This window comes from Lycorma delicatula, chromosome 4, assembly GCF_047948215.1.
Source record: "Lycorma delicatula isolate Av1 chromosome 4, ASM4794821v1, whole genome shotgun sequence".
Lineage (NCBI taxonomy): Eukaryota > Metazoa > Arthropoda > Insecta > Hemiptera > Fulgoridae > Lycorma > Lycorma delicatula.
In genome coordinates this window covers 74,610,889-74,635,712 of record NC_134458.1, presented here as the reverse complement: position 1 = coordinate 74,635,712, position 24,824 = coordinate 74,610,889, and the positions used below count along the sequence as shown (strand labels likewise).

Genomic DNA, 24,824 nt, shown 5'->3' with positions numbered 1-24,824 from the left:
TTGATAAAATAACCAGACCAAAAACTATAGAATAGACAAAAAATCCGGCACGCACGGATTAATGTGCGGGGACGCGCGCACACACACATATCAGTTTACCGGAAGAGAAAATATAAATCTGATTTTAGGAATCGAATAGCTGTCAGGATTTTATAATTACTAGGTAAAAGCCTACGCGCAGACAAGCGCGCGCGCATACGCTAAATAAAAAGTAATATATTCGTACCACCAGAAACAACTTTTACCCTGCCTTTCAACAAATTTTATCATCGCTCCACTCTATATATCTCGGAACTTATATAGCTAATATTATAATACAAACGTGTTAAAATAAACAACCTAAATTTTTAGAATTTTCTTTCAGATACAAATGCAACATTAACATTGGTGGTTCAAAAAACCGTAACTGATGTTCAAGTTTACCAAAAAAAAAATACTCTGCCAGAAGGGAAATTCATGCTTCAAGTAAATTAGGAAGTTATATGACTAAAGGAAGAAGGATATGAATCAGTCTGAGAAGAAAGGGACTTAGTTTTTCTATTTTTCAAAAGGATGAAAACACGTTCTACTGTTATAAAATTGAAAGATAAAAATACCACAAAAATGTATAGTGACCTTTATATGTTCTATTAATTTATTTAAGGCAGCACCTTTTTTACTTTTGATTTTAATTCGATAAATTTTTTTTTTAATTTTAATTTACTCCCTTTCTCTTCATTTTGATGATAAAAATAAAACAGTTTGGTATTTATGCTTGCAAATAAACTTTCTTTCTCATGTAGATTAAATTAATGATACTAAAAAGTTACACTAGTATACAAAATGCAATAATAATTAAGATTAAGAAAAATGTTTTACTAATGTTCTATTATTTACATTTCCAGTTCATACACAACCACAGCTGATAGAATAGTTTAACTAGTGCTCACAGCGGTAGTGTCTTACCAACATAAAAATACAAAATTATTGTACTGGGGAGAATGGAAGCAATTCAGCGGCTTAGTACCTTTCTCTTCAGTTTGAAAATTATTACAAGGCATTTCCAACCTAACTGCAAAGCAGACATGACTCTTTTCTCCACAGTTTGATGAAGCTTGGGTTATATAACCCAATTTCACTATAAAAAATGTAAATTTTGACTTAGTTCCTTCCTCCTCAGATCGATTCTATTGTAAACCGTTTTTATTTTTTCGGTAGTCTATCTAGCGCGTTACTTTTTTAACATTATTTAGTATTTAATTTTATTAATTAGAAGGAAACTAATTTACAATACTATGTCGTTTTATAGAATAGATCAGTCGAAAGAAACGATCTACCAGGAGTTCAATTCTCGTCCACCCCTCTAATATTAATCTAATTAGATGTCTGAGTTTAATCTACTTTAATTATTAAAATCTTAGTATCTATCTAAGTAGTACATATCTATTTCTTATTATCTTTCTAATTATCTAAATCTAATCTACGCGACTACCTAAAAGTCTTTCAGCCGGTTAGGAATAGCTCACCGTTACGGTTACCTGAATAAATTTTTTACGGTAACTGGATCTACCTTCACAAAACGCCCGAGATTTTTCTTCATCTACCCGCGATAAAGAAGTAAAAGAAAGGACTTCGTGAAAGAATTCCCACTAAGTCCAGCGATACGATTTGCGCTACTAAATTTCGGCGTTAATCGGAGCACAGTTTTCCGCCACACCTCGAAGTTCTAGGGTCATGCGATTTCTAATTTTTCTATCCCAAGAGTAGAGTAATCGAACATCAGATATTTCGTAGATTGAAACGATCCCGCATAACCGTACGATTCATCGGCTGCTAGACCAAGCCCCTTTAAATATTGAAATAAACAAATTTTAGGTGCACCGCATCCCCCGAGTCCGGTAATGCATACATAGAACTTTCTTTAAGTGAGGCGTTCCACTTATTCTGCTGTGTTTCCAAACGTTTTGAACGATTAAGGGATATACATCGGGTTAAGACCCTGAAAAATAGAACGAAAGGGAACTTTAGTTATCCTTCCGTACGATGTAATATTTTTTTATTCAGAACATAACAAAGAATTGTATGTAACATTGAGGAATTTAGCCGGAATAAAAAAAGAATGTACGATACAGAATTTATATCGATGAGCCTAATACGATAGATTTTTACAGAACGGTACGGCCGTTAGCAGATTTTAACATTATTACGACCAAGCGTAAATTAAGGTTACCCGGAGGGTAGGAATAGCTATTTTTTACCTTAAGTGTTTCTACTAATTTTCTCAAGGTCATATGTGAAAGTATTTTGAATATCAAAATGACTTCGACCCGTTTAGAATATACCGCTCGTTATAACACTTCAACGATGACTACAAATAAATAAAAGATATATTCAAATCATCGATATGATCGTGTTATTGTTCGTATTAAAAATCTTATGCTGATGTATCCGGAAAAAACTTACAGCAGGACGCTACAGGTACTTCCTCTAGAAAGATAAAAAAAGCATCACTGAAATCGGGATATTGTGACTAAAGCTTCAAAAGGTAGCTGGAATACCGGGAGGTGAACACCTTTAAATCTTGAGCGACGACTTACGGTGACGAATGAATTAAGAGAATCGCCTGCGGCCTATCGACACGACGATTGAGGATGTGTACGTCAGGTTTGGTATAGTCGAGGTGAGGGTTGTGGAAGATGCAATCGACTTAGGGAGCGGCATATAACATGGTAAGGTAGGCTCTCGATAATCCGACAGATATCGGACAGCCCTAATGTCGGATTACTGGAATTACCCAAATTTCAATGGAATAACCAACAGAAAACGTTACGTACTGTCATATGCATTTATTAATTTCAATTACTGATGTAATTTGATTAAGAAAATAACAATAATACGTACAACTAACTTACTTAAAAAAAAATACTGGTCAATAGTTTTGTTTTTTTCTTTAATGGACAGTTTAAAATTATTTTCTCGCAAACGTTTTAATGTTAAAATATCGGCAACAGCCGCTTCATTTTCTTCAGCCCACTTCATACACACGTTAAAGGCACTCAAAGCACTTTCGTGAACTACGGTACTAATCGATAGCGAAGGCCTCACGTTTTCGCTGTTATCAACGTCTTCGTCCTGATCCAGCACATCTTCAATTATCTCCCGATCGGTCATCAATTGATAATTTTCATCTACAATTCCGATTAGCCATTCATTTACGTCGTCTTGTGTCAGTCCTTCTGAAACGTCCTGGCCGCACAGTTGGGCTAGCGATTCCCTAATGTCTTTATTTCAGCATCACGGCTGAAATCACTACTTTCGGATGTCATCGATATTTTGTTCATTTTCTACTGGTGTTTTACGTTTTTCATATAAACGTAATAGAGGACGAGTGGCCACAGATTTTTCCAAGAGCACACTACTGTTTTGGCAGGAATTTTTTCCCATGCTTGTGCTTAATCAAACACGACACCTTTAAGATTTATTTCTTTTAAACATTTTAAAATACGCGTATTTTCCGATTTACTTACTCATTACACTATACATTAAACTCTTTTTGTAAAATTGTGCTGGGGCGCTCTTTTCAGCACAATGGACGAATGTTTTTTTCGGTAACAGCCTTCAAAATAACCCACTCTCATCGGCATTATAAACCTGGTCAGGACCCAGACCTAATTCTTGGACTATCTATAAATTTTTCTTTATATGGCTCGACGGCAGTAAAATCACAAGAAAGTTTCTCATCTGTGGTGGTTAGTAAACGGACTCCATAGCGCTTCTTGAATTTGTCGAACCACCCGTCACCTGCGCGGAAAATTTCTTTCATCATTTCTTTATAGAATGGCTTAACTTTTTCTTTGATGATTTCGCCAGAAAGAGGAGTATGTTTGAATCGTTCCTGGATAAACCGATCGTAAAGAGCACATTCCATTAACGGGAACGTGCCAGATTTTAATATTTTCCGATCACTTTTACCACTGACATTATATTTTACAAATTTTTCCAGTTTTACTCTTTTTTTTCAAGTCATAAATAGTTGCACGTCCAATTCCGTACAGCGAAGCTACGTCACCAACTTTTTTGCCTTTGTCAATTCTTTTAAGAACTTCTGCTTTTGAAATAAAATTATGCGCTTACGTTTTTGTGGTTTCAACAAAACTAAAAACAACGAAATTTGGATACCGTTTAAGATACGGAAAACTGGATACTTTAAGAGAAGGAAAACTAAACACGTTAAAACGAATATGACAACTAAACACGGCAAACTATCATGCGATACTGAGACGTGTAGTAAGATACTGTAAGAAGTTTAGTGCCGTCTGTAGATCCCGGTACTTTACAATTCTCTAGCCGGCGGCGCCACGCCTCAACTGCAGACACAGCTAATGACTTTATCGTCGAAAAATCAGAAGTACTGTACCGTAATTTATTAGAGTATTCCACGTAACCATAGTCTACTCACTTACAACAACATATTCACTACTCGGCCGTGGTGTCTCTCTGTTTTATCAGTTGCGACGACGTGTATAAAAAAAAAGTGGCATTACACGAACTGTCTCAGCAGTTAAACGAAAAGTGTCGGATTATTGGAGGTGTCGGACTAAAGAATGTTAGATTATCGAGGGCGGACTGTACATCCCGGTAAGGATAATTAGATGTTATTCTATATTGTGTTTTACCATTGCGCAAATAACCCGCAAGGTGCGTTCAGTTGATCAATATTTTATAATATTTTCTAAGTAACGGTGGATTTTAAACAAAATTTAGAACAAGAATTAAGGGCAATAAAGCTTGTTGATAAATCATTATCCACAACTGTAGTAGCATATTTATCCAATATTGTAGTAGTATTGTAGTAACAAAAAATGTCAAGAAGAATAATAAATTCCAACGGCTTAGGAACGAATTTACAAAATTATTCTGCAATTTATACAAATGTCCCTAACCTCTTGGCAAATTTTTAAATATTTTATATATATATAAATTCCAGTAATTTTCCACTTTAAGAATGCCTTGTATGTACTGCATAATGTTTTATACATTACAGTACCTTTAGTCTTTTATGACACAATATTTACTTTTATAGTTAAGAATTATGTAAGAATCGGGTAACAACGAGAACTTAAAATAATTATTTACAATAAATAACATTGAGAAAATATGCATTGGCAATACGATTTACGAGATTTAGTTCATACACATTTTATATAATCACGGTCTTTTGACGATTTGAAAGAATAAGCAATAAACTGTTGCATAAAATATTAATGTTACCGTTGTTACTCACGTTAGAAACGTGAGTACATTTACGTGAGCGCGAGTAAACTCGGAAAACCGGATGTTTTTAATCACGTAACTCATTATTTTACAACGACATCTACAACGTAGACTCAGCATGCATTTTAATAAAAAAATTTCAAAGCCAAAACTTAAAGAAAATTAAATTTTTTTAAAATTTCTATAGTAAACATTTCAAAAGAGAGTCCCACACAATTTCGGTCAGTGTTTCCATTTAATTTACTTCTTGATTCGGTGAAGAAATATTCAGAAAAACTAATTAATAGATAGAAACATTAAAAATTTTGTAGAATCATTTTTTGTAATTCTAATCGAGAGATCAACTGCAGGCAACGGTTAGGTATTGTTCATCTAAGAAACGACCCGGATAATCGTATATATTTTATTATAATAGAGGACTTTCAAAATACACTAACAATTTTTTCGTTCGAACTTTCGAAGCTTGATTTGGAAATCGAGAGGTCCAGTGTTCAAGTCCTAGTAAAGACAGGTACTTTTATACGGATTTGAATACTAGATCGCGGGTACCGGTGTTCGTTGGTGGTTGGGTTTCAACTAACCACACATCTCAGGAACGGTCGAACCTGGGACTGTATAAGACTACACTTCATCTACACTCATACATATCATCCTCATTCATCCTCTGAAGTAATACCTGAACGGTAATTCCCGGAAGCTAACCAGGAAAAAGAAAAAAGGTAATAAGCCTTTTTTTCTTCAGTAGAATTACCGTTAGAAGAAAATACTGCTAATTAGCTTCGATAGGTCCTACTGAAGAAAAAGCTTCTGATATTATTAAAGTGAGCCGTTAAATAGATTTAAAGTGTTGTCGTGTTTCGTTATGCTATTCTACGAATTTAATAACGCCTTTCATAATAGTGATACAAAGTCCAGATCATTAATTCACCGATCACGTTTTTGTTAGCTTCATGTAACTAACTACTTCAAAAAGTCGTTAATGTGTACAATAATTGAAGGTGACAATTATTGCAAATGAAACAAAGCGGTATTTTTAAAAAAATGTTTTAAAATAACTGCTATATTAACTACTACAGAATGCACTAACCACTGTAATGTTCACGTAATTTGCTGCTTCTATGGATAGCTGCTAATTGTGAACGCAAATAATTTTCTGGTGAAAATACTTCGCTCAGGACATTAAATATTTAATTATCATTTTACGTTAAAATAACAAGTCACCCGCGACATAATAATTATTTTTCAATATCTTTACGATTTTTTTACTAACCTTAACGAAACGAATGTAATTTTCTTTTTTACACTTATTTGTAATTTTCAATAACCACGTATGACTGAAATAGCTATTAACTGAAAACTTTCTAGCCGATATATAATTCTGTTAATCTAAAATGACCTGTACAATTACTGTGCAGTGCAGGGGAGGAGGCGATTGATAGATTATACAAACTGGTGTGTAATATTTATGAAAAAGGGGAATTTCTGTCAGACTTCAAAAAAAGTGTTATAGTAATGATACCAAAGAAATCAGGGGCAGATAAATGTGAAGAATACAGAACAATTAGTTTAACTAGTCATGCATCAAAAATCTTAACTAGAATTCTATACAGAAGAATTGAGAGGAGAGTGGAGGAAGTGTTAGGAGAAGACCAATTTGGTTTCAGGAAAAGTATAGGGACAAGGGAAGCAATTTTAAGCCTCAGATTAATAGTAGAAGGAAGATTAAAGAAAAACAAACCAACATACTTGGCGTTTATAGACCTAGAAAAGGCATTCGATAACGTAGACTGGAATAAAATGTTCAGCATTTTAAAAAAATTAGGGTTCAAATACAGAGATAGAAGAACAATTGCTAACATGTACAGGAACCAAACAGCAACAGTAGCAATTGAAGAACATAAGAAAGAAGCCATAATAAGAAAGGGAGTCCGACAAGGATGTTCTCTATCTCCGTTACTTTTTAATCTTTACATGGAACTAGCAGTTAATGATGTTAAAGAACAATTTAGATTCGGAGTAACAGTACAAGGTGAAAAGATAAAGATGCTACGATTTGCTGATGATATAGTAATTCTAGCCGAGAATAAAAAGGATTTAGAAGAAACAATGAACGGCATAGATGAAGTCCTACGCAAGAACTATCGCATGAAAATAAACAAGAACAAAACAAAAGTAATGAAATGTAGTAGAAATAACAAAGATGGACCACTGAATGTGAAAATAGGAGGAGAAAAGATTATGGAGGTAGAAGAATTTTGTTATTTGGGAAGTAGAATTACTAAAGATGGACGAAGCAGGAGCGATATAAAATGCCGAATAGCACAAGCTAAACGAGCCTTCAGTAAGAAATATAAGTTGTTTACATCAAAAATTAATTTAAATGTCAGGAAAAGATTTTTGAAAGTGTATGTTTGGAGTGTCGCTTTATATGGAAGTGAAACTTGGACAATCGGAGTATCTGAGAAGAAAAGGTTAGAAGCTTTTGAAATGTGGTGCTATAGGAGAATGTTAAAAATCAGATGGGTGGATAAAGTGACAAATGAGGAGGTATTGCGGCAAATAGATGAAGAAAGAAGCATTTGGAAAAATATAGTTAAAAGAAGAGACAGACTTATAGGCCACATACTAAGGCATCCTGGAATAGTCGCTTTAATTTTGGAAGGACAGGTAGAAGGGAAAAATTGTGTAGGCAGGCCACGTTTGGAATATGTAAAACAAATTGTTAGGGATGTAGGATGTAGAGGGTATACTGAAATGAAACGACTAGCACTAGATAGGGAATCTTGGAGAGCTGCATCAAACCAGTCAAATGACTGAAGACAAAAAAAAAAAAAAATCTAAAATGGCGCAATCAAACGAAAGAAATGAGAAAGACGGTTAGACGTACTTTAAGAATTTTGTTTGTGCGTCTAACACAGTTTTTAAGATGAAAATTAGTAAATAATAAATTATAAAAATTAAAAAACACGACTGCCAAAAAATAAATAAATTTAACTAAAAAAAACAAAGAAAAAAGATAAGGAAATAAAGGACTAAACATAGTTCTGCAGTATGTAATTAAATAAAATAACGGGTGACCGATCAACTTTCAGTCAGTTTTAATTTATTTAAATATATTTTTCGTGTTGTAAAAATAGTAAGCATTTACGGTTCCCTAGTGATTAACTTCTCACCAGGTCTTAATCGATAAGAAAATTTTGTCCTTCAACGAAAATATATTTAAATGCAGTCGGGGGGGCTCTGAATAGTAATTGTACATTAAATACAGGGTGATTTTTTAGTCCTGTTACCCAATTGTTAATGTCTGGTGATTTTTTTCTAAGAAAGGGAAATTTTGTTTTGTGACACGAAGTTGGTAGTGCTACTCAACCGGTATAGATACGGCAGTGTGAGTTGATTCTCCTTTAGCTGTGTAAACTTTTGTGCCGTTTCCGGTCGTGTTACAAACAGAATGTCTTTTACCATAGAACAACGAGTTTTCATTCTTGAACAATATTTTGCTACGAAATCGTACGCGAGTGTAAAAGAATCATTTCAAATTAAATTTGTTGGTGTGCCTCTGCCAGAAAAAAATGTCAATTTCTAGACTAGCAAACCGATTTCGAGAGACAGGTAGTGTTTGCGACAGAAAACGTAGTGGTCGACCAACTCGCTTGACGGATGACGTTTTAGAGAATGTGAAAACAAGTTTGCTCAATTCTCCACGGAAAAGTTTACGAAAACTTTCCACGCAAGTCGGTTTGTCATATTCGAGTGTTCAGAAAGCTGCTAAAAAATTGAAATCGTATCCGTATCACGTACGATTAGTCCAAGAGCTTCAGCCTCCAGATTTAAACAAGCGATTGCAATATTGCCGTCGGTTTAGGTACCTCGTAAATGATAACGGAATTGAATTTTTAAACACAGTGTTCTTTAGTGATGAAGCTTGGATCTATCTCGATGGTTATGTGAACAGTCAGAACTGTCGAATTTGGGCGGTTGAAAATCCTAACGCTTTACAGGACAAATCTTTGCATCTTGAAAAATTGGTGTGTGGTTTGCGATATCTCGTCATCGTATAGTCGGACCCATATTCTTCGAACAGACAGTAAATGGTGAAGTATACAGGAATATCGTGCGCCAATTTGTGTCCCTCCTGGAACCTCAAGAATAGTATTGCAAGTTTCAGCAAGACGGCGCTACAGTTCGTAAAAAACAAACCAAATAAAATGACTTTTTAATATATAAAAATATATTACTTTTATTGTGTGAAAAGAGGAAATATAACTCAAAGTATGAATAAAGTAAACTTTCTATTTTAAAAATATATTTAACAACACCTACGACGCACACAAAACAAAAACGGTTAAAATTTAAGAATCAAATAGTTACTCTTTTCCGCTTCATCTTTAAACATAAAAAAATATATTATTTTAAGCTTTTTATTTTTCTAATAAACCTTCATCATTTACTTAATTCAAATGTAACATAAATAAACACAATTCATAGACTTTCACACGCATTTATATTGTTTTCATTTTTTACAACATATTACAATAAAAGAGCAATATACTCGTTTGAAAAATATGATTACAATACAACTACCGCGTATCAGAAAAAACTCCGGAGTTTCAAGAAGGAATAGAGTTTTTATTTTGCAGCACTCGATAGTACTTTACGCGTAATCTTGGAACGGCAATTAAGTGTTAGTTTACCCATTCTCCGTCAGATAATAGCAGGATTAGGCTGTTGTACTGGCTATGCTGTTACTAGCCCGGGTTTCAGTACCGCGGCGTACTGAAAGAAAAAGCAGCCCTCGTTTAAATAAAATGTTAACACTTTACGTCGTATGGCATTCCGATCAAAACTGTCCGGGTTTGTCACTACTTTCTTTTTGCGTTTTATTCCTTTGCGAGGAGAAATGCATTTTTTCCAAAGCTATTTCACCAGTAATTCGTTAAACTGTTTTTTGAGACTCCTGTGGCAGACCCAATACGTTCTACAACTTTTTTGGGGTCACTAACAAACATTCCAGTTGCTACTACTACAAAACTTTCTCAGAGTTGTTTCACAGCAACTTCAGGGACCTGATGATTTTGTACGTTTAACAGAACAACCTGTCTCGACTAAGGTTTGGTGCTAAGAGTAAATCGTACGCCTACTAGGAGGCTCCATACCACACTCTCTAAGAAAATTGGTTGAACTGCAGTTGGTGTCTGCAAAATCGTGAAACCAAAATACACAGTGAGCACGTTTCGCACCAGCAAATGTATCCATTTTTAACAACACGGTGACAGCGCTGGTGGCCGAATTCGGTACTAATGTACTTTGCGAGTCAAAACTTGCTGTATTTTGCTATGAAATGAAACCTCAACGGTCTGTAAGTTATCTAAATAAATTTTTATATGCTTTTAAAGTTGTAAAGTCCTTTTTGAATCGCCCGATAATTTTAACAAAAATCTTTAATTTTATAACAGTTATAAAACACTGATACTGCGTTAACGAGAAAACAGACGAATACTTTTTACGCGTAATTCTCCGACATTCCTACATGTCTTCAAAATAACTTACATATGCAATACTAACGCAGAGAATAGTTTTAGTACAGTAAAATACTCATTTTATCCACCAAGTGTTTCTTAAAACATAAATCTTAAAAAAAACAAGCATTTTCGTTTACGACGTTTTTAATTTACTATGCAACAGTAAAAAATTATACTTGAATGCTCTTTATAAAACATAGATCACCCTAGTAATATTCCAGTTTTAACGAAACAATTTTCATTGTCTCTATAAAAATTTAGTGGTTCGATCGCGAATATAACCGTATGACTATTCTCAAAAATGTAGTCTTGTATTAAAACCGCGTACTTCCCCTAATTTTTAAACTATCTTTGAGTATTTTATAAATTAAAAATAACATGATTATTCACTTCTATTGAATCGTTTATTATATTAAGCATCTGTTATATTTGTAACTAAATACCTAGCAGTTAAAGTCTGTAATAACCATTAATTAATTTTCCGTTTTATCGTAATTTGAATTATTGTTGCTTTATGGCAGAATGTATCTATACTGACCGCTGTGGAAACTAATGAAAAGTGGTAGCTATTTAGAAAATACACACGTAACTAAAGGCAGATACCCATTTTTAACCGTTGTACTGTTTTTATTCCCGTTCGTGATTTATACTTCATAAAGTTTGCTTTATTAATAGAATAAATAACCAATAAAATGTACAAAAGATAAGTTTTTAACCGACTATTTAAGCAATGTTGATTTTTTTTTCAATAGAATTAAAATGACTCAATAAAACTAAAAAATTCAACCGTTTCAACGTTTTTTTATTACACTTATACATTTGTGAGAGTTTATTCGAACTAAATATAGTAAATCCTTATCTATTTTTGCATTCGTTCGTGCTGTATTTTAATAAACAGAATACTTAAGGAATTTAGATACGCATAAAATATTTTTTTTTATAAGAGAACAAGATTTGTAAAATGTAATTATTGTCTAAAGTATTAACTCAATACCAATTTATACATAATCGAACAAAAAATTATTAATACAGAAACAAATTTTAAGAAATCACTTTACAACATACAATACGATTACGTAAACCTTCTAACTACTAATATAATTTCGTTAATTTATTCGAATTATTGAAACATCATAAACTATTGAAATAATTAATTTAATAAAATATGCAAGAGCATAATGTTGATATATTAACAGTTCCGCACGTGTATATTTGCGATAAATCCGCATACATCAGGTTTGGAAAAGGTTTTTTATCATTCTCTATAACTCTAATACAAACAATAACGCCTTGTTTTAAAATATAATGTAATTATAACTACGTAAAAAAAAAGTAAATATAAACAAAAAAAATAATAAATCTTGTAAATATTTTGTAATTCTGCTAAGGAACGCTGACTACACCCGATGCTATGCGGAAATATCGTTCAAAGTGCGCAATTGTTATGTACGCAAGACAAAATCTAAAAACTACACTACGAAAACCTTATTAAAATTACAACACATAATAAACCTGCTCAAGCAACCTGTATGCATGTAATCTGATACATGCAAATTAATAATTCAAGAGAAATTTTTTAAATTGAGAAAATCTAAACGTTAAAAATTAAAATTTATTTATAACGTAAAGTACGATTTTTTAAGTTTTTGAGGGAAAAGTACAATAGGAACATTTTAAATAGGCTTTATCTCAGTTCTGACCCCTTTTTCAGTTGCACAAGAAAAATACCGAAAAAAAAGCAAGCCGTTCGGCAAAGAAACAATAGAAATTCTACTGCCAGGAGCATCAAACCTCGTTCATTCGAGAGAGATTACAGCAGTAAATGTTGATGATGATGTTTTGGATGAGAATGGCGAAGGGGTTGAAAGAAGATATTCAAAGGATGTAGAAGAGTAGAGTGAAACTGATCCCAAGGATTCTGAACAGGGCAATGAACTTTTAAAGCAATACTTATTACTTAGTCTAATCTTTTTATTATTGTTTTGGATCACGTACTTTTATTAAGTTAAGCCTTCATTTATAAGCAAATGTATTGACAAACTATTTTTGTTTATTTTTTTTATGTTGGTACTGTAGTTAATTTTATGTAGGAATAATTATATAAATGAGTTTATGTTGCATGTTTAGTATTTAAGTAAAAAAAAATAAATAATTCGTTCGTAATAAAATAAAATTACTTATAATTAAATATAATTGCTTTTTTCATGAAATATTTTCTTATCTATCTGCACAAATAACTTTACTGTGAAAAATAAACAATAAGTCACACGAAAACAAAACTAGTATCTAAAAAGAAAACTTGTTACGTAAAATAGTCAAAAATGTGTTTAAAATGTGAATCATCAATCGTCTCAATTCCCCCAGAAGGGAAGAAAACCCTCCATGTAGCGTGTCTGGTCGCTACACCACCCCATCCGTTCCGAGCTATTAGTGGCTTTAGCGGAGGTGAATTATCACATCAGGATAGTTTTAAAGTAGATAAAATACAATTTAATACAATCTCCGTTGAAAACGTTAGATTATAATAGTTAAGTAATTTTGGCCAGCTGTGAATGTAAATCACTCCACTGTGGCGACGGGATACTCCACCGCGACAGGACGGCGTAAGCGGTCTAGTAATCCATACCCACCCGGCAAGCCGACTGAGCTTTCTAGACTTTAATGAATAATATAACAATGAGATGCTATTCGATTGATGAAAACTTCGTCAATTTATTTTCATAACTTTATGCTTCACCTTTATCAAAAATTAATTTAATGTAATTTCACCATTACAAATAACACCTATCATTTCTAAGATTTAAGTAACAGGAAATTTTACTTCGTCGAATTTTACAATACTCGTAATATACTTGTAACGTTAAAATATTACTACGATAAGAAAAACAGTTTAATGATACCCCTTTATAAAGGGCTGTTTTGTTTTTATAATAGAATTCCGTGTTATAAAAAACAGAACCAAGGAAATTTATTTAAAACGGAATTAATCTTTTTTAATTAATAAATATTAATGTGATTTCAGTAAACTTTGTAACTATTTTAAACTTACTGTTAACATTTTACGTAGCCAGTTTTTTTTTTTTTAATTTATTAATGTTTTGAAGAGATAAATTTTAAAAATACACTGTAAAAAGATACTTAAAAATTCCAAAAAAAAACCAAAGGTTCGATTCCGTAGATAAGTATCTATATATCTTGTGTATTGCCGTCTATTTTACTTAATACGTCTGCGAGGGATTTCTGTACCACACACCAATAATTCTGGTAAGTTGTCTCAACTTACTAAATATAGATTCCATATTTAATAGCATTTAAATTGTTATGAAAACCGGACAACGAGATGAAATAGCTGTTTTAATCCACGACTTCTACTACATCCAGAAAGTTGCGTTTTAGAGAAAACTTCACCGAGATAACAATTATATGAAATTGTCTAAAAAGCACCGAGTCTTTGGAGGCCAAAATTGAAAACACGTTTATTGTTATTGGAAAATAACAACATGAGACCACATATGCACCAAGTTTTTCGATGACCTTCTACCACTTCTCCGGCAACACAATAATCCCGTCGCTAAAGAACTTCTCTGGTTTCTGATAAAAAAAACTGTGACAGGTGGTTTTCACAGGCCTCTTTTGAAACTAAAATCCCATTAAGGGAGTTCTACAGAGATCGAAGCAAATGATAGTCTGACGATGACAGGTCCGAGCAATACAGTGGATGCATTAAAACCTCCCAGTCAAATTCTCTCAACTTCTGACGGGTCACGAAAGATATATTCTGTCTGGCGTTGTCAGCGTGTTAAACGACACCCTTTCTGTTCGACTAGTTCAGGCCGTTTCTATTGAATTGCTAGATGCAATCGCGCTAATCGTTGACAGAACAGATCTGAGTCTATCGTTTTGCCCGGCGGCAGCAGCTCGTGATGCACGATGGCCTTCCAATCTCAACCAACGCCCAGCATAACCTTCCTGGGCATCAGTGTGGGCTCTGCCACATAATGTGGAGCTTCTCCTCGCTTCGACTACGATCTTTTTCGTACATTATTGTCGTAGGTTATCTACCTTTCATCACTGGCGATCAACCGCTTCAGAAACAGCTCTATTTCGTAACGTTTCAGTAGAGATTTGCAGATAGAAATTCGATCGAGTAAATTTTTCCGAGTCAGATCGTGCGGCACCCAAACGTCGAACTTCCTTTTGTATACAGCTTTCTCAGAACGGTTTAATACTGTTTGGTGATGAGATGTTTAGGTCATTGGCGATGTCATGAGAGCTTACATGCCGGACTTCCTCGACTTTTTCCAAAATACGCTAACGCTATCTCGTGCGCAAAAGGCTTAATACTTTTTAGATTACCTATTATAAAAAATATAATAAATAAAACCGCATAGCCCCCCAAAAAAATTCAAACGAAAAAAGGGGTGGGATGGCCTCTTTGAGACCCGTGATTACTACCTCGACTCACGTTAAATTTGGTGAAAATTTGTTGAGGCACTTCTAATAATATAAAAAGAATTACCCAGTAACCATACCCTCTTCCCTATCCTGACAAACCAAAATAATCTCTCTCCCTTCATCTTTCAAATAAAAAAAAATTAATAATAATTTAGATATCTAGGGTTTAACTTTTGTTGATATTTAAAAGAAAAAAAAAAATATATATATAATGTAGAAACCGGCAGGACACTATTCTGTCTTGGGTCTGAGGGTGGTAATGAGTAATTTATTAAAACTTTACAAATAGTATTCATTAAAAAAAATTAAATGTAATTTTAAGCAATTTTTTTAATCACTTTTCATTATTAAGAGATTACAACATATGTAAATAAATAAAAGGATTACCTTTTTATTTATTTAATAAAACAAAGTAATAAGCTTCAAAAGTTAATAATTTTTAACTTATCTTTGTACAGAAGATAAAATATTAAGCTCTATACAGTGCCCGGAAAGTTCAACAAAATCACAATTTGCTTTTTTTTAATTCCTGAATCAAATTGCTTCAATTTTTGTGTTTCTATTTATTATTTTTTTAACTGAATTCCACTACTTTTATTTATTTTAGAATACCTGTATTATCTCGCTCAAATTCTAATTCCTTATGGTTTCCGGTTGGATATTATTTTCGTAAATGCATAAATCACCATTTATTTTAATAAACTCATCAGAAGAAGCTATAGTGCTTGGAAAAGATTTTAATAAGGAATTAATTTTTTTAAGGCAGTTCATTATTTTCATTATTATTTAAATTTTTGTGTGTGCTACTAAAACGTTCTATAGAAACGCTTAGTTACTGACGGTCATAATACTTCTGTAATCCAGTGATTCTCAACTTTTTAGCTTCACGACCCACCACAAACGTAAAAAGAAATATATAAAGAATATTTCGCAACCCCACAACCCCAACCCAATGAAGCCTAGTTAAAACTATTTACCGGCATTGAGAGAGACTGGTATTAATACACATGTATGAAGTGTACAAACATAAACGATTTACGGGCCCAACTTGATGTGTATATGCTCCTTGTAATTTGCTCTGCTTGAATAACATTCGCTGTGAAAGCGTCATGTTTGTAAATGCTTATGATAAGTTTGTACACGACATGCTCTCAGCAATATAAAAGAGGCGTAAGGGATTGCAGAACATCAGTTTAAATGATGTTCTGATGACATCGAATGCAAAGCGTGCATATGGTGCCTTTAAGTTTTTAAAGCGTATTTTCATTGAAAATAATAATAATTGAGGTTTCGATGTTTGGTGTGTCAGTCATGTTCATAAAAAATTATTTTTATTCTCACAAAACGGTTTCATTTTTGTTTACGTGTAAAGTTGTAGGCTAATTTTGCGACCCCCTTTCATATCACCGCGACCACCAGGTAGAGAAACGCTACTGTAATCCATTAAACTGTTTAATATTGTTAATGATTTTGAAATATCTGAAATTTATACATTAAATCTGCAATCAAAAGACTGTAAAAATAAACTGTTAAAAAGTACGACTTTTTTCTTTGTCTGCTAGTAGTAATTTAACTGATAACGTTAAAAAGAAATTAATTTATGTATTTTGAGTAGAAGAAGTAATTGCATATTCCGACAACGGTTTTATTTTTATCGCAGATATCTTTTATTGAGAAAGATACAATAGTTCAAATATAAGCGTCATCTTTAGAAACGTACATTATAAAACAAATCTGAAGTAACGCTCCTCCAAAACGTCGGTCAGTTATTTTGAAGGTCGGCAGATAAAGTTTATCTGAGTGTTTAGTATTCTACAATACAGTATTCTAAAACGTCGGTTTCACTTGTAATCGAGTTAATGATACCGTATAAACTAAAGCTAAAAATAGAAAATACATTTAACATAGAGAATTTGTATCATTTTCGTCTTATAAAAAACCGTAAAATTCTTTATAAAAAACAAATTCGGAGGTACTTATTGCTACGCTACTGTAAACCAGTTTCAATGAGAAAAAGTTCAAATTTTATTTCGATATTTATACGTCAATATCTTATCTCCCGCTCTCGACACGTTAGCAACGAAGTCATTTTTATTTTCTTAAAAATAAATAAAAAATAATAATTCTGAAAATACAGTATTTTTCAATACGAATACCAGATTTAAAATAAAATGCAAAGATCGAGGGGTTCTAATAACATTTTTATTGAATACAAGCCAATAACACACGAGTGCCGCCGCATACTGGTTTCAACGGAATTCTGAAAATGTCATCTCTCTTAAGTTCTTTATTTATCAACCCCTTTTAAACAAATCATGCTATTTTTTCAATGCTTTTCTTAGACCGGGTAATAGTCTCTAAAAAATTTACTTCATTTTATTATATTTACAAAAATTAAAAACGTTAAATGAAAATATTTTACGCATTTCTAATTTTATTTTTTTCTCTGTTCCCCTGAGTCGGTCCTGCAATTAAGCGTGTGGATATTATTAACCCAACCCAAGGAGTATCCTGCGACTCTAATAGGCCTTCCCACCCGCCGGCAGTATATCCGGCATGGCAGGTCGGCCCACCGGTTCTGGATCTTTTACCATCATTAGCCTGCCTCTAACTGACGGGACAGGAGTGAATCCAGGCCCGGCTATGCCGTTCCCGGGGTCCCCCGCCCCGCCAGCCGGGACTCGGTCTTTAATTAACTTTGTTTGCCTGCTTCAAGGTTTGAGACGGGAGAGGCCAAGCCCGGCTATGCCGTTCCCGGATCCTGTCCCAGTCACCGGGACTCGGTCTTGCTTTTTTTCAGACCGTTCGCCAGTCTCGATATTCAGTTTTTTTTTTGCTGTATTATTTCCGTAACCAGAAGTAATTGAAATATTAGTATCGTATTAGAAAAGTTCACATCCAGTAATATATTTTTTTAGATCTCAACCGCATTTTTTTTTCAAATTCTGTTAAATTGTACTTATATAATTGTTATTTATTATTGTTGCTGCTGCGATTACGTAGTTTACGAACGCCCTCTAAAAATGTTAGTTATGTTCACAATATCATTTAATTCAATATAAAACAAAAATCTAAAATCAGCATATATTAATATTTTCACATACCGATAGCCCGTTAAATCACCTAAGTATGTCGTACAGTAAACTTCCATTAACTGAATCGATGAATGATCTAAATCCCTACAGCTTTAATTGTAATACCGTACGTTGCCTTTCATAGACTCTAATTAGATTAAAAATTTATTAAAATTAAGAAAATAAATTAAATTTGACAGATTGATAAATAAAATGAAATCGTTAATGTTAATAAATTAGTCTACAGAAACTTATTTTAAAATAAAATTTTTACGTTATTGGATTTTTTTACCTATAATCAGAATCTATTTAAAATTACTTTTGGTCGTTTAAATTTTCTTTCTTGCCGGTTCTTCAAACGATCAATTGAAGTGATCCATTATAAATATGCATAACAATAATTTTTAAAATGAGTTACGTGGAAACATAGCATGCGGTTGTACGTTACTCAGAACGGAAACGTGCTACGTAACGGGTTGATGCACCCTCCGATACTTTTGTCCTCATCGATACTTTGTTATTAATTCTCTTTTTTCATTAATATTTCATAACGGGGTTCACCACTGACACATTTGGGCCATTCATTGACACTTTCGATATGGACCTGTTCACCGACCAAACTTTCATTTTTACTTGAAGTAAATAAGTTATCGCGTAATTGTTATACATTGACCCAATATCTGTGGGTCAATACAATATACGCGTAGTTTTACTCGTAAATAATAGAATATGATTTTACATACTTTCTCTAAGTTTATTAATTAATAATGTATTTTAAACAATTTTCGCGTAAAACCTAGATAAATTAAAAATTATTTTTAATTTCTTAAAAATGAAAAATTAATCGTTTTCAACCGTTTTTTCGATTAATCCGCCCTCGAATATCCAGGAATTTACAGATATTAAAAAGAATCGCACAGGAAGAAAGCTATTCCTTCCTCCTTTTCTTTTATTGAATTAAGTCTGCCCCTTTTGCTTCGCCGTAAAATAGCCATATGTATTATACAGCATTTTTACAGAAATAATTTTTAAACATTTTCTGAGGTAATGTTTTTTCTACGCTTTTACAACCTATTTATAAATAAAACGACACAGAGAATGTCTTGTTACGTGAGGTACACGAAGCAGCCTATTCATAAATATTCTCCGCCAATTAACGACTGTAACGGACATCATCCTCCCCGGTAAAGGTAGACTTGAACACAAAATAAAAACTTTATTTTTCATACTCCCTTTAATATTATGCAAAAATATTCTGGAATATAATAATAAATAATATCCATAACATTAGTGTAATACGCCAACCCGATTTTTACGATAGTTTAGGGAAAACTACAGTTGAATTGCTGGATAAATACGGTAAACGTTTCGTTACTGAAATACTACTTCGATTAAATAATTATATTTTAGACGTTTATCAAGTATTAAAATTATAATAAAAAGTATTAATTTTATTTATTAAATAATTTATTGAGAGAAGCGATCACTAAATGGGTGAGGGGGAGGGACGAATGAAGGAACGTTGCCATTTTTTACATTTTTTCTGAAAGTCATACTTTCGAAATCGGGTACCCTAAAGAAAAAAAATACAGAAACTTTATACAATTTTATTCTTATAAAGAGGGTAAATAATACTATACAAGATAGTAAATACTGTAAAAACACTACTTTGAAGTGGAATTGAAGTGAACACTCCACAACTTTCAAGTGGAATACACGAGTTGTGAAAATAATTAAATACAAACAGCAGATCGAAAAATTCGAATTAAAAAGAAAGACTAAGGAAAACAGAAAAAACATGCACGCACACGAATAGAGCGATGAGTATAGATAGAATTTAACCGTGAACGAAACGAAATTAACTAATGTCAAGGAAAATAATTAGATAATATTAATGACATTGAATCATCCTTGAAAATTATCAATATCAGCATATATTTGGCACAAAATCAACTCCATAACGCTAATTAAATGACATACTATAATGAAGCAACAGAATTAATCGCTTAAAGTTTAAAAAATATATATAAGTAAAGAAAAGTATAACGCGTAAAGGTTAAAAATACGATGAACACGTAAACGAACAATAGATTACTAAAAATAAAAGCATTAGTAAACAGTTAAATTACAATACAGCCTGCATATTAAATAACATGTGCATTATAATACTCATATTACCCCCAAATAATACAAACTCACAAACTGAAGCGAATGCATGTAGGGTCAATGTATTCATAGGTATAAATTAAATAATCTTCATCGGTATCAGGTTAATAACCAAAAAATAATTCTAGAGTGAAAAGATAATGAAGCAGATGTAACGTTGTAGAAATACACGTATAGTTGGTAATTAAAAAAAAAAGTAATAATTTAAAAATCAAACTTACTTTTAAACATATGAAACATTTTTAAAACAGAAACCGCTTTCCTTTCATCTTCATGTTGCATTTCTTTTTTCTGTTTAGCCTCCCGGAATCACTGTCAGGAGTTACTTCAGAGGATGAATGAGTATTATATGTATGAGTGTAGTCTTGTACAGTCTCAGATCGATCATTTCTGAGATGTGTGGTTAATAAAAACCCAACCACCAAAGAACACCGGTATCCAAAATCTAGTATTCAAATCCGTATAAAAGTAACTGCTTATACTACGATTTGAACGTTGGAACTCTCGACTTCCAAATCAACTGATCTGCGAAGAAGCGTTCACCACTAGACCAACCCGGTGGGTTCACGTTGTACATTAAAACGAGGAAACATTACGACTTTTAAGTCGTAATTATATTAAGAATCCTACAGAGAAACTGTGGGTTAACAAATCTTTAAAAAATAATAAATGAAAAACGCAATCTAATAAAGAAAAAAAAATTTAACTTTTAACCTTTTATTTTAATTCATTTTAATTTAAAAATATTACTTTTAAATTAATATTCTAACTTAATCGATTTTCAATTACAGGATTCAAGAGACCACGAGATGCATCAAGCGGTCGAAACCGTTTCGTTTCGTCTTAAAGATTCCTAATTTATCATAGAATTTATTAAAAGTTTGCTTATAAATAAACAAAATTACGGCCAGTTTTTCTGTTTTCATTATAATTGCATTTAAAATACAAAATGAGATGATCTGGAATATCCGCTAAAAGATACTGAAGATTTTTTATCAAGAATCTGATAAATATATCTTCTGATTTAAAGAATGGAAATTTATAAAACATGAAAATACCTTACGTCGATCGCTTTCTTTTGATAATTTAAAATTGATTTCATCAACGATATAAGATATTTTAAACAACATAAAGATGAAACTGGAATACAAGTATAATGACAAAAAGCATAATGGTAATTATAAAAGGGCACGTTTCGTAATAGTTATGATTTTGATTTTATCAATAAATAATACAAGTAACTAGAATCTTTAAAGCAAGAGTAAAATTAACAGAAGTGAATAATAATGATATAAGAACTCCAAAAAAAAAATGCAATTACAATACAGCCTACATATTACGACTTTGTGTAATATGGATTATCTAAAAATGCGATTCATTTGAAAATTTGGTGCTTATGTCCTATTTTTTTTAAATCTAATTTATGTATTTTTTAAACACAGTGTTACGGAAAGAAGAAATACTAATCTTTCTTATTGATGTGAATTAGATAGTCGTAAGTTTTAATTGTAAGTATGATTGGGTGTTGAGATTTTATTTAGTAAGAGATTTTAACTACTGAACTGTTGCACTATTATTTATTTCTTTACATTACGAAGTAAGCTATTAATTATTACTAAAATACTTCAGCTCCACTGATAATTAAAAGACCAAGAGCATTGCCTGCAGAGTTTAATTTGTTTTTTTTTTATCTTATACATATTTACTACATTAACAGATGTATTTTATTTTATTACTTTATATTTTAAAAGATATTTTTTTATAATAAACAAAACTTATTATTAATATTACAGCCCCGACAGACTATAACAAAGAGTAAAATTAACCATTTTAAAGTCTCAATAAGATAACCGGTTATATCTCTCATAGATATAACTGAATCAGGTGACAGTAACTACTACTCCCTGTAAAATACTGGAGTGAATCTTGAAACTCAAATTAACTGATACTTTCACACAAAATAAAATGAATCAAAAAGTGTTATTTAAATCGGTTTTTAAACCTAAATATTAATTTTACAAATATAGTTTAAGTCCTTTATGCTGTTTATCAATAAACATTTAAAAGAATAAACTTTATACACAACTCAAAAAAAAAAACTTTTAACGAAGCACTTGATTAATTTTTCATCATGGATAGATGTTCAGTGTTAAAAAAAAATCAAAGAATATAAATATTTTACGATTATTAAAACTACTGAAAAGTAAATGAAAAATTTCTACGCCCAAAATAAGAATTGAACCTGATACTTACAGCACATCACTTAGTACTGTACAAAATATACAAATGTTGATGAAGGAGAAACTACACTGACATCTCAGAAATTCAATTAATATAAAATGCATATTGGTAAAGGAATAATGAATCATACATACATGTAGGGAGGTAAAAAAAAAATTATAGATAATATATAGAAAAAAATGAGATATTTTGAAAAAATGGTGAGCTCTATTAGAATCGGAGATATTGAAGAGCACTGCTCAAGAGAGAAGAGAATGCAAACAGAAGACATTATTACATAAAAGAATTATACAAACGGGATAAATCACCTGATGAGGCGTAGGAACAGGTAGTTAAAAGGTAACATCAGAGTAACCTCTATATTAAGATCAGAATTTGGTAGAGCTCTAAAAGTTTTAAATAATGATAGAAATAGAATTATATTAGAATTTGAATGGAGTTTGGGCAATGTAAGAGTAACATATTTTACATGTGCGCGCACGCACACACACACACATGCAAAATATGAGAGCATAGATTTTAGTTAATGTTAACAAATAAATACACTTCTGTAATTTTTACAATAATCAACCTTTAAATATAAAATATCAGGAAAGGAAAGCAATGCAAAAACTAATCAAGAATGTTGTTTACCCCCACACTATGTTTTAATTTGTTCAAGAAAGAAGAAATAAAGGTATTGAAAAAAATTGAGACTGATGTAACAATATAACAAAAATTAAAATCTTCGCACGACTGAACCGTGATTGAATTAGAAGTTTCAATGGATTCACTGCTAGCAGGAAAATTTAAACTGAAAAAAAGGAGTAAAACAAAAATAAATTTTACAAAAAGGAAAAGACAAATACACTGCAAGTTTATAATTTCTAACAAGCAAAATTACCTTATTAAGGAAATCATTAAAAAAAAATCTGTTACACAACAGCATTAAATCAGAAAATAAATTTTACTGCACTTCATCTTATCAGTAAGCAAGTAAGCAGCAGAAAGGGAGATAGTGAGAAATTTAACAGTAGAAAATAACCGTCTTCATTCTGCAATTTCAGTAGTATGATTCAGTTTTTAATTGGTTTTTGTAATGATTGCTTTTCTCAATTCTCAAAATGTCTTCCAGCTTTAGTTGACTGTAATTAAGACTCTTCCTTTTTTGCTGACATGACAGCCAGTTTTAAATATGAACATACTAGACTGAGAATAAGAAGGCAATAAAATTAAAAAAAAACTGAGAAACAACTTACAATAATTGCAATGCTTTTAATCCAAACAAACCTTCACCATTCAAAATAGTACAATTCATTATGAACTTTTGTGTATATAAAAAAATTCGAAATTAATTAATGCATTATACAAATTTACATTTTAACTATGTAAAAGGAATTACAATTATTAATGCAAAAGGGAGTTAGGTAAAAAAATTTCATTTTTATAATTTTTTTCTAATTTTCTAGTTTTTCAGTTTATAGAGGATCCAGAATATGGGAAGTTTATTGTATAATACAAGGAAATCATGCCAACATTTTGAATTTAGCTATTGGTCATAAGAAATAGAAACTTACAAATACTACTAAAGGTATATCATAAGTATTATATAATAAGCTTAGTATATTTAACGTAGGATTATAAGAATCCTAAAATAGCCATAAAAATTGCTATTTTATAGTCGCAAAACCCATTGCAAACAATTTTCAATATGTATGTATGGTAACTGGCTTGAAGGTTAACCAATACAATGCTACCTGTCTATCTGTTACTATACTATATGAGCCTAGGAATCATTAGAGCGGTGTTAATTTAACCAATTAATAGTTATAAGGGTACGGCCAGTTTCTCTTTCTTCCTAAGACACATACATTACTAACTAATAAATGATACACTAGTCCATTGGCCTCATGGCTAGAGGGAACTCGCACATTTCATCTCACATACACATATAGATTTTTTTATATGATCTACATAAATAGAATCTCCAAAATATTCAGCAATAACAGTTACGAATAATATATATATATATATATATATATATATATATATATATATATATATATATATATATATATATATATATATTTTAATAACAGCTAACTGCTCTAATATCTTCCTTGACCTTGACATC

The 24,824-nt window shown here is 31.8% G+C and overlaps 1 protein-coding gene across 2 annotated transcripts in view; it reads right to left on the bottom strand.

Annotated features, from left to right (window-relative positions):
• Window positions 1-24,824, bottom strand: part of Zw (glucose-6-phosphate 1-dehydrogenase Zw) — a 90,237-nt gene that overhangs the window by 62,785 nt on the left and 2,628 nt on the right. The gene's annotated exons all lie outside the window — the stretch shown is intronic.